Source organism: Zonotrichia albicollis, chromosome 14, assembly GCF_047830755.1.
Source record: "Zonotrichia albicollis isolate bZonAlb1 chromosome 14, bZonAlb1.hap1, whole genome shotgun sequence".
NCBI lineage: Eukaryota > Metazoa > Chordata > Aves > Passeriformes > Passerellidae > Zonotrichia > Zonotrichia albicollis.
Window position 1 is genome coordinate 18919370 of NC_133832.1, and position 13603 is coordinate 18932972.

The window sequence follows — 13603 nt, forward strand, 5'->3', positions numbered from 1 at the left end:
AGGAACCAATGCATCACTGAGGTACCAAACTCCTGCTTTGAGACCAAATGGCACAAGTTACATTTGAAACTACCAGATCCCACGGAAATGGACATATTGCTTTTATCTGCAGTGCCAGCCAGGTGGGCTTTGGTGTTTTGTTCCTGCTCCTGGCAGTGCAGCTGCAGAAGCCCAGCCCCAGCAGGGTCACCCTGACCCCCCTGGTTTTGTGGAACCAGGCACCCACAGCTGTCCCCAAGGACATTCCACACTGCTGAGATTGTTCCCAGCTAAATTCCCCTATTCCCACACCTTTCCAGCCAGCCTGGGGACATGTTTTCAGCTGGTTTCAGAAACACCACAGCAGATCTCAGGGCCTGGGACTATGTCAGGTAAAAACTGAATCACTACAGAAACATCCCTGGTAAGAAAATGTATTTCCTGCAAAATGCTTTTCTATAATAGGATTATTCACACTGTAGAGGGTGGGGATGCAGGTATTATCAGTGCCCTGTGTCACTTCTGGGATCTTAAGAAACTGTCCCCATTTATTTCCTTATTCACAGAAGTGAATTCAGTGTGTTAATTGGGAATGGGAAAGAAATTGCTTTCATTCACAAACTCCAGATAGATTGGCTGTCTTATTTTGTTAGAAAGAGTGAATAAAGCCCTAAACAAATAAACTAATCTACCTGGGCACACAATTATTCATTGTGATTCCTTGCACTGTGCCCCTTTGTGCTCATTCTGGCTGTAAGAAAAACCAGCCCCACTCTTCCCATCTCACTGCACACGAGATCTTTTCAAAGGCCCTCCTCAGCCACTCTTGATAGAAGTCTAGATTATTTTATTTAGGCTTATATTAAAACGACACAAAAATACTGATTTGCTTAAAATTAGTAATCTCCAAGACAGCTGAGGAAATATTACTCAGACATATGTGCAAGGTGAATAATTCTATACCTGATCTTTTACAGTTGAGGCTTTTCACCACCAAAAAACCCCCAAAAGGCACAGATATCACGACAGAATTGTATTTTATTTTAAAGAACATTGCGGTGGTCTGGACTATTCTTGAAACCTTACTAGGCAAAGCCAGGCTTCTCAACAGCATCAGACACCACACACCTACAAACTTCTCACAATTCCTGTAATTTAATGTCCTGGGGAAATGGGCAGAGTCAATATGTTCAGAAAGTTTTCTCTTCTTTTTATTAATAGAACTTACCTGATTGTTATACTGAACAGAAAATGTAAACTTTTAGAAAAAGACTCCTGAAGTCTTTTGAAAAAATCAGTTTTGGCTTTGCAGCCTTTACAGATGTAAAATGAAGCTGACATGAACTGCCCAAGTAAGCAGCAGAGTGACTGACAATAAACCTCTCAAAAATAATTTCACTCACTAAATGAGATTTTTTGGAACATTTCTGAACTGTAAATAATATAAAGGTTGGTGCTCAAAGATTAGAGTAAGTTAGAAGATAATTTATTTTCTGTGTGTTTTGCAAAATACAGAAATCCAATTTCCAGCTACTTTTTCCATTACCTGAAATAAGTATTGGGGTCTGATCACACATTTAATAAGAATATGCATAACTTTCTGGAAATTTCATCAGCAGAAAGGAGGATATGGACAGTGTAGACAAACAATCCAAAGAAATGAAGCACGCTGGCTTTGAGAAAAAATGTTTTCCATATTATGATAAAAAACCCTTTTGGAGTGCTAAGGGAAAATCACCTTCTGCAGTTTCTTGGACATTTTCCTTTGCTCTGAATTGACAGATTTACTTGGCATTTTGGTAAAATTTATTTCAGCAGCACTGTTCACTTACCTAAGTGTTTTAAAACATATATTTGATTAATAAGCTCGGTTACTGAAACACAACTTTTAAGAAATCCAGAAGATGATTTCCCAGAAATTGGTGTTGGTTGTTAAGAAAACCCCTGACATGTTTAGTGACGACACACACTCAACATGTCCTGTTCAACATTGCAGAAGTGGGAAAATCCACTGGAGGCTGTGCCAGAATTCTGCTTTAGGCGAGGCCAGAGCTCCCCACCAGGGGGGACAGCCCTGACTCCAGAATCTGCTTTCCATAATTTGGTTTCCATTTCTGTGCTCCTTCCCAGGCTACATCCCCTTTGGATGGCACTGCCAGGCCTTGCAGGGACCCAGATTATTGGGTTTTAAAAGAAAACACAAAAACCCTGATGCAGTTTAGAGCAAAATCCTGCAGGAATGGCTGCAGCCCAAAGGAGCAAATGTCAGAGCACAGAGAGAGCAGAAATGCCAGGGGACTCTCAAACCACTGCAGGGGTTTGTCCTGGGGTGTGCTGAGCTCCAAATCTCAGTAATAACTGACAAAAAAACATACATAAAAAATATATACATACATATATGCATTTATATATTTAGATACATAAATATATATATTATACATATAATATATACTCATAAATATATCTATAATTGTACATTAAAAATATATAATATAGTAATATTTTATTATGAATACATAATATTTATAAATATATATTTACATTATTTATTAATATATTTATAGGTTTTTATATAAAGATATATTTAATTTTATTCATGTATTTATATCTGTGAAAATATTTTTGCTCTCGTTTCCACTTAATTGAATTTCCAAATACTTTACACTGAAAAACTGAATCAATTTTAAATCCTAATAAAATGGAAAGATGTCCCCAAACCCAGTGAGCAGAAAGTCTCTTTGCTCTTTAAACGAGTGACAAAAGCTGCAATGACACACAGGGAAATAGCTCAGCACTCAGAGCATTTGCTTTGGCTGATTTATTCCACTCTGCCTCAGTTAAGATTGCCATTTGTTAATACAGCACATAATTTGATTTAAAAGTGAGACCAATTCAGAGATCTCGTGTCTTGCTATCCGTGTGCATTTCCTTCACACAGTGACTGAACATCTCAGAACTCCTTGGAAATGCACACCACAGTGCAATATAATATTTAGTCAGTTTATTACCATTGCTAAATGCACTGTTACAGAATAAATCTCTAAAAGCATGTCAGGACCTACCTAAGCTTTGTGACGGATTGAACGTTAATGCTTGCACTGGCCCAGGAAAAATCTCATTTCCCAATATTATGACAGCTATACAATGTGTAAATGCTGAAGTCACTGATTACATTCAAGTCAAATATTTATTTACCAACTGACAAAGTGTTAGTCCTGGCAAGATAACAAAACCTGATGCTAATTAAGGGAACAATTTTTTCTGATAGCATCCAACGCTAATGCAGTATGTTTAGAACAAAATAAACCCCAAAACAAAATACACAGGCATTTCAAAGGGGTTTTTTTCCCCCCTGAATATGGAATAAATCTATTTCATGCACCTAAAACTTCATGGCACTATTAAGAAAATTCTCCCCCTTACATACATCTGACTTTTCTTTACCACTGCTACAAAAGGTGGTAGCAACAGGGTACCATAGTACGGAAATATCCAAGAAGAGATATTATTGCATTCTGTAACTACTTCAGCCACAGGAAAACATCACTCACCTCCTCTGAAGATGTGAGGATCCTGGTATGGTACAAACAGGAAAATCCAAACCAGGCCAAAAAGTTTCTGCAAAAGCAGCACTTCAGGATAAAATATTGGGAGTTCTGCAGGGAAGGCAGCTGAAGACCAGAATTTGTCATCATAAGAAACTGTAAGACAAAACAGACATATAAATATATATATATAAATCTGTGAAAACAATACTGAATCCAACTCGTAGGCAAAATAGTGTTTTTCCTGTTCTTCCTTCTATCCCCCTCCTTTTTAAATAATAATTTATGATTTTTCTTACTTTTTTTTTTTTTTTTTGATTCTTCACATAGGATTTTCAAACCTACAGTCTTTCTCAAATGTTATCTAAAAAATCCAGAAAATCGAGAAAAAGTATATACTAAAAATTGGCTTTTTTACATTGTTAATCGATCTTGGAAATGAAGTCAGTTCCTGGGAAATCTGATTTCCTGAATTGAAACTGTTCCTGAATTTTTTTTTTTTCAACAGGCACTAAAGGTTTTCTTTTTTCCTTTAAAGTTGAGTTCCACATGTGATAAAGAGGCAGGCAGAGAAAACACTGAGAAACATTTCCAACCACATAAAAGCAAGAACAAAAGTATGTGGGGGAAATCAAGTTAGAAAAACAGACAGGAAGGTGATAAAAAGGAAATAAATCTAGTTTAAAAAAAAAAAAAAAAAAAAAAAAACCAACAAACAACAACCAAACAAAACCCAACAGGTAATGTATGAACTAAAGAAAATCAGAATTCAGAGGGAGGTTAGGACATGGAAGAATTATTACGGAGATATATCCACCATTACACAAGGAGATATTTTGAATTTTTACTGAGATCTATCCACCACAAGAAATGAATCCACACCCAATGTTTTGAGTTCCCAGCACACCTCATGGTACAAGGTGCTGCTATGCTGTTTGTGTGACATTTTCACTCCCAAACATTCATCTTCTTTCAGCTAAACCAGACTGATTAAAGTTTAAGCAGGGCAGACACGAGGCAGGGAGGTTTATTTGTGGCTCACATCTGGCTCCTGTCATTGTCACACATGGCTCTGGAACACCAAGAAAGGGCAACTGTCTAGACCCCCCTGAATCACTTGGAGCCCTACAGATGGTTCCTATTAATCTTCAGTTTCCTCAAAAACCTGCTCTTTCTTCCAATCTGTAAAATTCTGCCCTCTTCCTAAGCCTTGCCTCAAAACTAATTTGTGAAATTGGAGTTGGATTCTGCAAACATTTGCCCACAGATGCACAGAAAACTTCAGGCTACGTCTCCTTAACGACTTCAATATGACTGAAATAATTAAAGCTCAAAGCTTTAATATGAGAGCTGTCTTGATCCAGGCTAGGAAGTCACTGCCTTCCACGTCACAGTGAGTGAGGGCTCTGATCTGAGCATGGAAACACAGAAATTCAAAGCACCCTCCATGTCTGACATCCACCTGAGGGAGCAAAGCCTCAGGCAAAGCTCAGAGAGGAAAATCAGCCAGAAAGGGAGCAAGGCATGTGAGCAGAGCCTTGCTGCCCCCTAAAATACAGCACAAACCAGCCCCAGTTACAAAAGAATAAACACTGTTTGATTCAGGAGAAGATCTCAGATACTTGGGTTTAACAACCTCAAGTGCCCCCATGACCAGACACAGAGAGTTGGAGCTCATTTCTTCTGCCTGGTGATTATCTGAACAAAACCATCCCCACAGAGGAGATCAAGCTGGCCTCAAACAAAACCATCCCCACAGAGAACTCAAACAACACCATCTCCACAGAGGATACCTGGCCTCAAACAAAACCATCCCCACAGAGGATATATGGATGGTCTCAAACAAAACCATCTCCACAGAGGAGATCTGTCTGGCCTCAAACAAAACCATCCCCACACAGGAGATCAGGCAGGCCTCAAACAAAATCATCCCCACAGAGGAGATCTTGCTGGCTTCAAACAAAACCATCCCCACACAGGACACCTGGCTGGTCTCATGGCCACGTAAAATAAATTCCCAGTAAGAGTTAAGCACCAATCCTTGGAGCTTTGCTGTGCAGGTGTGGGATAAACACAGCTCTGAGCTCTCTCTGTGCCCATTTAGATCTCAGGGAACAGCAGGGACAGCCCAAACACCACAAGGCCACACTCCAGGCAGATTTTAGATAAATTAGTGGCATTACTTGCACAGGGTGGGCAGCAGAGCTGCAGCCTGGCTGCTGGGGCAGGGATTGTACCCTGAGCCTGTCACAGTTTGTGAGCACAGAGCCACTGACACTGCACACCACTGCAGATGCCAGGCAAAAGCAGGTGCTGAGCATAAAGAAAATGCAACTTCTGGGCCCTCTCTGCTGCTCTAAAAATCACAGCAGCTTCTCAGAGAAACATCAAAGGCAGGAGTTTTCATGTGAGATGGATACGACTCCATTCTTCCCTACTTCTGCACGTCAAAATATAATTACAGGATGGACTGGACCACATTCACTGGTGATGTAATTCCACTGAAGTTATTTCTGGGAGACAATCTAATCCACTAGCACAAGTCTGCAGCAGGTTGATGCCTTATAATTAAACAAACTGGATTTCCCTTTGTCTCATCTGTAGTGCTTGAAAAATATATTGCTTTGAAAAGATTAAATTAATACTTTTCTGGGTGGACCAGGCCAAGACCGTGAGGGTGAGGAGGCACCAGAACAGGCTGCCCAGAGAAGCTGTGGATGCTGCAGCCCTGGAAATGTCCAGGACCAGGTTGGATGGGGTTTGAACAAATGGAAAGTGCTCCTGTCTATGGCAGGAAATGGGACAAGGTGATTTTTAGGTTCCCTTCCAACCCAAACCATTCCATGATGCTATGACCAGTAATGATTAGGTGTGTCATGAAAAAAAAAAACCCTCAAATTATTGACCTCAGGTGGAATTATATTGGCTTTTTTCTAAACAAGTAGCATTTTAATATCATAGAATAAATTTCAGCAAAATATTTATGTCCTAGGCCTGGTCTCAAGCAGCTGAAGGTGGAATATGGATGTTCATTTATTGTCTTTTCTAGAGGGATGGAGAGATGACCCTGCCCAGACTCTGCCAGCACAGCACAGGGCAGGAGAGCACACATTTGTGTCCCACCAAATAGGACACCAACATCTGGACTCTTCCAGCTGTTTGTAATTCTGTTTAAGGTAAAGAACCCATGTGAGCCAACAAGCATGTCTTACTTGGACTGAGCAGGCAGAGCCAGAGCTTTAACACCTCCCCAATTCACTCTGCTCACATCTCCTCTGTGCACATTCCCAATTCCATTCACCACCCTTGTCCTTGCATATGTTTTTGCATTATTCAGTAGCAAATTCAGTCCTCAGGCATAAACAAACAAATCACATATGTTTCATTAGCTACAGCAAGGTCTAATTGCAGTAAGCATAAACACACAGGAAATTCAAAAATGTCCAGAATTGTTACTATAGCCACCACAAAGTACAAATACTTAATGCAAACTTTATCATTTAAATAGTTTAATAGAGAGAAACCTAATGAAAATGAAAGGGCACCCAGAAAGGAATATATTCTAAAGCATTAACATCCCATGGAAAATATATATTCAGGTATAAAGTGGCCAAACATAATTATAACTTCAGGTTCTCAATGGGAGAATGGGCTTCAGACCCTTCTCCCATGCAGCAGAAGCATTTGAGGTTTTCACTAATGAAGGAACAAATAAAAACCACAGAACAGAAAATCCAATTCCAGAGAATAATTAACAGTGCCAGATTGCTTTTCTGTTCCCCTGTGGAATTGTTCTAGATGTTCCTTCCAACCTAGAGTTACCTTTAAAAATGCTTCTGCACCCCCAGCTTCTCACATTTCTCTCATGCTAGTTGATTTGTCTCATTTTGGCTCACAGGTTCTGATACCAAGCTGTCAATAACCATAGAAAATTTATAAGCATTTAGAGAACTTTCAGGAGAGTACAGAGAAATAAACAGAAATGTATTCTGCATCTGCAATAAAACTGCATATCTAGCAATAGCATTGAATATGAGAATTTCAGAGAATATCCTAAAATAATATTCTTTGCATTCTGAAAGTTTAGCTTGCTAGGATATTAACCAGCAAGAACAAAACCCACAACCAGCTTTCAAGAAAAAAACCTCATTCCTACTCTATCAAAAAGAGACAAGTAGAGCCACCAAATATTTATGTTTGACAGTCCTTGCAAGAGAATGTGAGAAAAGTGGCCCAATTCCAGCCTGAAGAACTTCTTTAAAAAAGAAAAAATGTTTTACTGCCATAGAGTCTCTAGTGTTAACAAGGGGCAGATGCATCTCCTGAAAAATCAGAAGAAATTTCTGTTTGTCTAGAAAAATATGTAAATTATATTTCTACATCTGCTTACATGTACATAAATAGAGATAGAGGGATTGAATAATACCTGCATTGAAACAGTGGCAATACTAAAAAAAAAGAAGTGAGCCATCAGAATTTACCACAGCTTACTCCAGTTAATAACAGCAAAGGCTGAACCACATTTGGAATCTGTTTTAAGAACAAACATTCAGTCAAACATCAGCAGCGCTCACAGATCTAACAAGAGAATAATTTTTTCTCTGTTTTGCTGGGATGAGTAAGAAACACCAAAGTGTTGGAGTTTCCACCTCCCTCTGCCTCAATATTGTGTCATTGTAAAACAAATCCTGAGAAGAATTTCATAGGAGAGATGAGCATTGGTCCAGTTCACGATTCCTCATTGTGAAGAGTAAAAAGGTAAATTCAGCTGAAGACAAATGGGAACCAGGCACTTCAGATATCTTCTTATAATTAAGAAAGTGTCAGAACCTCTGTCCTAAATTTGTTCTGTCAAAAGTAATAGAACAGATCATTGTTTCCAAGGCTAAGACACATTAGAATTTTTATTAGGGACTCCTAACAAATGAGAAATACAAGAGCAAAGCTGTTATTTGAATGTCACTGATTCTTCAGGTTTAATACATCTAATTTCCCCTTTCTGTGCTACTGGAGCTGTCTGCAGCATTCCACAGCACACAGGCACAAACACAGAGGAGCCTCTGGTTTGCAGCTGAAATGAGATTTCATAAATCAAGGGAATACAGCATTACATGTTAGTGGAAATCTGGCTCTTCACTATTTTAAAACAATATTTGAAAGCACACTTTAATTCAAAGAGAAAATTATTTTATCAGTAGTGCTAGCACCAGTTATTCTTTTATATGTTATTGGTGTCTTTTCATATCTCGTGCATAAAAATATATAATCTTCTGTTCTTCTTTCAACAACATCCTCTCTACATGCATTAAAGATATCATCCAACAATTCTAGTTTCTAAAAATCTTACCCTTATTTGATTGTGCAGCTTGGCTGTTAATTATTTTTTCACTGAGTGTTGATTTCCTCCATGCAAAGACTCCAGTTTTATTTTTAGTGTCTTAGATAATTGTTCACTAATGCCTTATTAAAGCTGAACACCTGTAGCCTCAGTTATCTTATAAATGAGTTAACAAGGAAAAAACACTCCCCCAGGGAAGCTTGTGTTATATATCTGAACCAGGACAATTAAACCATTATGTACCTCCTCAAAGTTTGCTCTTCTTTGGTTCCAGCATTTCAAGCTGTTATTCCTGATTTTTGGCAACCAGGGGAGAATCAGGTTCAGCCCACAAAGAACGAACACAGCAAAATGAATTCTTCTGTAGCAAGTTTCTGCAGAAGCTCACGGCTTTGAATACGTCAGTCCTCAACAGAGATGATGAAAATGTCTTTTTCAGAAGCCTGTCTGCAAACAGAGCAGATGAGAACCACAGCATCATTTGCTCACAGTTGTTCATTCTCTCTAACACTGGTGCAGGCAGCAGCAAGAGCATTGCCAGGCTCCAGAGCTGGCAGCAGCAGCCAGGGGGATGCTGGCACCACCAGGCACTTTTGGGGTTATTAGCTCAGGTGTGCCTTTTACAGCTCAGAACCATCCCAGGACAGAGCTGTGAGCAGGGATTGTCCCAGCTCAGAACCATCGTGTGACCGTGTTCACAGGGGCTTTTGGTTGAGGGAAGAGATGAGGATCTGACTCCATGTTTCAGAAGGCTTGATTTGTTATTTTATGATATATATTACATTAAAACTATACTAAAAGAACAGAAGAAAGGATTTCATCAGAAGGCTGGCTAAGAGTAGAAAAAGAAAATAATCATAACAAAGCCTTCTGTCTCAGACAGTGACTGTGATTGGCCATTAATTAGAAACAACCACATGAGCCCAATCCCAGATGCGCCTGTTGCATCCCACAGCAGCAGATAACCATTGTTTGCATTTTGTTCCTGAGGCCTCTCAGCTTCCCAGGAGAAAAATCCTGGATGAAGGGATTTTTCAGAGAATGTGAATGCCACACACAGCCACCTTTCAGAGAGGTGTAGAGAGTGATAAGGTCACCCTTGAGTCTCCTTTTCCCCAGGCTGAGCACCCCCAGCTCCCAGAACCAGAGCTGGACACCAGGGTTAGAACCCAAGACACAAACACAACATCCCTCACCCAACAGCAGAGAGCTCACCAGCTCACATCACACACCAGCCTTGACCCTGCCCTGCTTCCCCAAGGACCTGCTCCAAAACCAGCAGCCCCAGAGTCTGGGGAGCCTTCACTCCATCCATCCATCCATCCATCCATCCATCCATCCATCCATCCATCCATCCATCCATCCATCCATCCATCCATCCATCCATCCATCCATCCATCCATCCATCCATCCATCCATCCCATCCATCCATCCATCCATCCATCCATCCATCCACCCATCCATCCACCCATCCATCCCTCTGCCAGCATTACAAACCTGGAATTCTGGGTTGGGTCCAGGACTCTTGGGGCTCCCCCACTGCAGATTTGGAAGGCTGGAAGTTCTGGGCTGGGTTCCCAGGTCCTGCATGGCACAGCAGCCATCAGGCACACATCCTGAGAGCCCTGCATCTGCTCAGGGAAACTGGTATTTGGGTAGAAACAGAGAAATTGAAACACACAAAAAAGCCTAATTTTACAGAGCAGCTGGGGTATGGGAGAGCACACATTTGGAAGCATTGCATTTTATTCCCTGAGTTTGGGGAATAAGGGTGGTTTTGCTTTTAGTCTGATTCATTTAATCCCTCATTCAAAGAAACAGAAACATCAGAATGCTTTAGGTTGCTCTCAGAGCAAAATATCCCCATTTCTTAAAACACCCAAAACACAACTCATGAGATAAAAAAACCGTGACAGCTCTGATAAAGAATAGATGAGACAAAGTGGAAACAACAGACACCAGTTCAGGGAAAAGCTCCCAAAACAATTATGACATGAGCTCTGTGCTCCCCACAGCTAGAGAAGAGCTCAGCAGACAAGAAGCCATCAGTGCTACCTCAGCAGGGCAGGAATGGGCGTCTCTGCCTGGATTCCATGAACTGCAGATGTTCATCTCCAATCTGTCCAGGCTCCAGTCACTGCCTGCACCTGGGTGCAGATCAGGGACCCTGCAGGACATTCAGAGAGCCCAGAGATTGCTCTGCCTCAGGACTGGTGGCACTTTCTCCCCTGAGCTCCTCCTTCTACTCCAGGAATGATTCCACTGTGTCCTGCCCCTCTCTCACACGTTTATTTGATGCCTGCAGCCTCCTTTCTATGAAAAGAAAGGCACCAAAAAGAAGCAGGCAGGTATATTTAGGCAATGCACAACTGCAAAAATGCACAATTGCAAAAACGCACAACTTCCCTAGACCAATCTCTATTATCTACATGTTTGTGTTCATCACGATCAAGTCTTAATCACTATTTGGGACTACAGCCTTTAACATATTTTCCCCCATTACCTAAATGATGAATGACAAACAGTCACAGGACTCAAAAGTAAATCAAATCTGTGGATGATGACAGGTGGAGATTTCCTTTTGTTGTGACAAATGAGGTTTCCAGCTGGGACTCTGACTTGACTATTAGCATCTAGTTAATTAGTGAAATTCCAGGCAAACGACTCCAACCCAAAGGTCAGAGAAGTGGTTACCACTGGTGCACTTTGTGCTGCAGAGCATTCTAAATGGTTAAATGGCTCTGTACACGTGCATGGCTTTTATTGGTAATTTATTCATGATTTTGCATTAATCACTGACATCCTGACACCTAATTAGCAACATTCACAGGTAACGTGGGGTGAGAACTACCATACGTATTTTAATAATCAAAGTTGAGACAGCAAGCTAAAATCAGGCCTTCAGGATGAAGAGTGACAGTCAGTATTTAATTAGTCTCATCTGTACATACTCCTCTCCTTTTCACTACACACAGCTCAGGCTCACTCAAAGTCAAACAGAAATTAAAGCAAAAAAGCTTTCAAAGATACTTTATAGAAATGCTACAAAATTCCATTAATATATGAACACTGCAATTTATCATCCATGGCTTAGAAAATCCTATGGAATTCTGTCACCAGCTCTCTGGAGAAGTCACTGACATCACTTTTGGCTCCAAAACGCATTGCTGCCATCCACATGCAAAGCCACAACCTGAGGATTTAGGAGTGAGTATTTCCGAGGTTTCTAAGGACTAGGCCCTCTCCATGCTTCAGGGTAGTACTTACCTAATCAGAAATTAATTTCACACTAAACCATTTTTCTCTTGGCTAACTAATGACTGATCTGTCAAGGAGATTTACCTGGAGAAACATATTTCCTATCTTTTCATTGTGTACTTCTTTCTTTTCGTGCTATTCTGTTGTGACATGAAATTATTCCTTTAATCTGGCAAGAAAAAAATTCCAATCATTCAACTTGAACCAATTTTTATTTTTTTTTTCAAATATCATTTTTTCCATTCTTTGCTTCAAGTAATTTTGGACTATTTGCTTTTATTTTGCTTTAGCCAAGCAGCCAGAGTTCCAGAGCTCTGTAACATCCACATGAGGCTTTGTTTCCCCAGCAGAGAGATTTAAGCTCTTTAAAGAGTGCCAGGAGTTTCTCACCTGGAGGCTTCATTCAAATGGAGTCAGTTGGGATCTCCCAAACACTCATCACAAACTCCATCTACTGCTGCATCCAGAACATAACAGATATTCTGTAAGATGAATTTCTGACAGGGGCATTTCATGAAAAAACAAATCCTGATTCCATGCAGTAGGCCCTAATTTTTGATAGTGAATTTAATAGGGATTTGTTCTTTTTTTTTGGATTACTCACAACAGCCCTGTTCCTTAGCAACAGCACGTGGTGGAAGACTTTGACACAGAGGAAATAACAATCACTACATTCAGTAGGACAGTGAAAAGCAGAAAGGAGCAGCAAAGTCAGATTCAGTTTGTTTGAGGGTTTTTCACCCAAACCATTCACCCACATCCTCCAAGGATTCTCCACAAGAAGCATGGAAGATGGGAGAAGTTGTGCTGCCTTAGAATTTATTGTTTTCTTATTTATGGCAGCAACTATTCCAAAATAATTTCATGACAGCACTTAATTTATAATGCCAATATATATTCTCCAAATAATGAAAAGAGAAAGCCCATAACGACAAGAAAACAAGCAATTGCATAACTTGAGACAATCAAAACTACATAAATTCCAAATGTAAAGGGCTTGAAAAAGAACAATATTTGTCAGTGAATCATAACAGGTATTTAGAACAACGTAAATTGCAAATTGCACCACTTTTAGGTTGCCACTTTGAGCATTTCAGCCACCTGCTTTGTGAGTTCCTGCCATGAAAGCACCCTCACATCTGCCTTTTTCTGATGGCATTTATCCTCCTGTCTCTCAGCAGCTCATGCCAGACTCCAGTGGTGCAGAATGATTGGAAATTTTTTCTCCTCCTGTGAACAAGTGAAGCATCCATCTTAAACAGCAAAGATATCCCCACTCCCCCACCCAGCTGGAACAGAAAAGCAGAAATTTCACATGTTCTGGTCAGGACATTTGGCTGCAGATGAAGGTGAACATGCAAATGGCTGGAAATGACTTTGTGCATCTACATTTACACAATTTTGAGCAAACCAAAGCCACAAATTTGATCTTCTCCCATGAACAATCAAAAACAAAAACCCAAGAGTTACTGTTATTTTTGCT

The 13603-nt window shown here is 40.2% G+C and overlaps 1 long non-coding RNA gene across 1 annotated transcript in view; it reads right to left on the reverse strand.

Annotated features, from left to right (window-relative positions):
- LOC113460481 (uncharacterized) overlaps positions 1-10877 on the reverse strand; it is a 73861-nt gene extending 62984 nt beyond the window's left edge. Inside the window, exons 1-3 of the long non-coding RNA XR_012582738.1 lie at positions 10360-10877; positions 9106-9309; positions 3531-3680 (exon numbers count right to left, since the gene is read on the reverse strand). This is a non-coding gene — a long non-coding RNA (uncharacterized LOC113460481). The remainder of the gene's footprint in view (positions 1-3530; positions 3681-9105; positions 9310-10359) is intronic.
- Between the last annotated feature and the right edge of the window lie 2726 nt (positions 10878-13603).